General features: G+C 49.5%; 1 non-coding gene across 1 annotated transcript; it reads left to right on the forward strand.

Moving 5' to 3' along the window:
* The first annotated feature begins 2,263 nt into the window (after nt 1–2,263).
* Nucleotides 2,264–2,418, forward strand: LOC143303825 (5.8S ribosomal RNA). The gene has a single exon (XR_013060476.1). It is a non-coding gene; the product is annotated as a 5.8S ribosomal RNA (ribosomal RNA).
* Nucleotides 2,419–2,500: the final 82 nt, after the last annotated feature.

Raw genomic sequence — 2,500 nt, forward strand, 5'->3', positions numbered from 1 at the left:
AAAAGACCCGCCGTCACGATCTCGTATTTCGTATTTGCATCGTGGAAACCGTACGAACGAATATAAAAGTCCATGCAAACTAATAAGAAAATCTCTAAAGTGCCTCGTGTCGGAGAGATCATGCTCGCCTATTCTCTTCTATGTTTCGTGGTCTGTGTTGCGTTTGTTCTCCTCCTAGCAACGGGACATATCGAAGACTCCTCTTTGGGATCGAACGAAGCGTCTAGAACGAGTCGACGAGAGCGAAAGAACTTGTAGCGAGTCGCGCAGAGCGAAAGGATACCGATATACATCTTCGAAGGTTCTCTTCGAAGATCCATGGATACCTTCTGCGTCGACTTCTCTCGTCTCTTTCATCGAAACTCTCGTCGTTCTCGAAACGTGCTTCCTACCCACAGGGCGTGTGCTCTTCGTGTGTCGTTTCGTTCGAAATAACGAAACCACGTGTAACATACTCGTGGATCGGGTAACCTAGAACGAAGACGCATCGCGTGGATGTTGGCCCGCTATGCGACGATGACCGATGATGATGATGATACGATGTCGATGTCGATGTCGATGTCGATGTCGACGACGACGACGACGATGAAGACGATGTGTAGCAACGATTCGTAACTAGTGTAGCCGAAGTTCGTTCAGAGGGGAATGCCGCCGGCTTCGAAGCCTCGATGTCGTGAGTCGGACACCCGTGCCGTCGCTAGAGTTTTTCAAACTCTGCTTCTGGATATTGGGACGAAAGACCGCTCGAGGACGACGACAGCCGTGCGTGCGTATCCCATCGAATTTTTTTACACCACCTGAACGAGACTAAAGTTTCGTCTAGTTGATCGTCTACCGTCGCATAATGTATATTATATACCGTTCAGAGGGGACCGGCTGTCTATCCTCGTTGTCGTGAGTCGGACACCCGTGCCGTCGCTAGAGTTTTTCAAACTCTGCTTCTGGATATTGGGACGAAAGACCGCGCGAGGACGACGGATTCGAGTTCCATCGAATTTTTTATGTACACACTACCTGAACGAGACTTAAAGTTTCATATAATATACCGTTCAGAGGGGACCGGCTGTCTTTCCTCGTTGTCGTGAGTCGGACACCCGTGCCGTCGCTAGAGTTTTTCAAACTCTGCTTCTGGATATTGGGACGAAAGACCGCGCGAGGACGACGGATGCGAGTTCCATCGAATTTTTGATGTACACACTACCTGAACGAGACTTAGTTTCATCCAGTTTGTCGTCTATCATCGCATATATATAATATACCGTTCAGAGGGGACCGGCTGTCTATCCTCGTTGTCGTGAGTCGGACACCCGTGCCGTCGCTAGAGTTTTTCAAACTCTGCTTCTGGATGTTGGGACGAAAGACCGCGCGAGGACGATGGATGAGAGTCCCATCGAATTTTTGATTTACAAGACACACACACTACCTGAACGAGACTAAAGTTTCATCGAGTTTATCGTCGTCGCATAACCCGTTCGGAGGGAACCGGCTGTCTATCCTCGTTGTCGTGAGTCGGACACCCGTGCCGTCGCTAGAGCTTTTCAAACTCTGCTTCTGGATGTTGGGACGAAAGACCGCGCGAGGACGATGGCTGCGAGTACCATCGAATTTTTGTTTTTTTTTTTTAAAAAAAACATCACCCGAACGGAGATGTGTTCTATCTTTCGTCGATTTTTCATGCTTTCAGTCGTCGCGTGGTCGCCATCCGTTCGGAGGGGATCGCCGGCTTCGAAACCTCGATGTCGTGAGTCGGACACCCGTGCCGTCGCTAGAGTTTTTCAAACTCTGCTTCTGGATATTGGGACGAAAGACCGCTCGAGGCGGACGGCCGCGCAAATCCCATCGAATCTTTACTATCACCCGAACGATGGAGAGATGCACGCGCGCTGTTTCTTGAATAATTGGACGAGAGAGTAGAATCAAACACATATAAAACATGGGCTAGCCACCGTCCTTACTCGTTCGCGAGATCGTGTGCTGTACAGAGGATTCAGAATCGGGTGTATATATCCCCGTCGTTTCCTGACGAACGGAGCTTCGATCTCGATGGTTGTTATATATCATAATGTACTTTACGCCCGGCCGGCGAACGCGCGTATCTTCGCGCGTTCGTCGGTTTCTTTTTTTTCGAACGTTTTTGTGTCGTCAATCCTATGGCGACTTCTGCGCGTTCGATTCCCGTTGGTCGAACGTGACGGAACTCGGCTTCGCTAGAACCGAGAAGAGTACATTTGAGTATTGAACTGTTGCAAAATTTATAAAAGATTACCCTGAACGGTGGATCACTTGGCTCGTGGGTCGATGAAGAACGCAGCTAATTGCGCGTCAACGTGTGAACTGCAGGACACATGAACATCGACATTTCGAACGCACATTGCGGTCCACGGATACAATTCCTGGACCACGCCTGGCTGAGGGTTGCTCACGTAAACCTAAGACTGCTTGCGTTGCGTATCGTTACTCTCCGTATCTGTCTCTCTCTGTCCCTTCTTGCCTTAACAAC

This window comes from Bombus vancouverensis, chromosome 16, assembly GCF_051014615.1.
Source record: "Bombus vancouverensis nearcticus chromosome 16, iyBomVanc1_principal, whole genome shotgun sequence".
In the NCBI taxonomy this organism is placed as follows: Eukaryota; Metazoa; Arthropoda; class Insecta; order Hymenoptera; family Apidae; genus Bombus; species Bombus vancouverensis.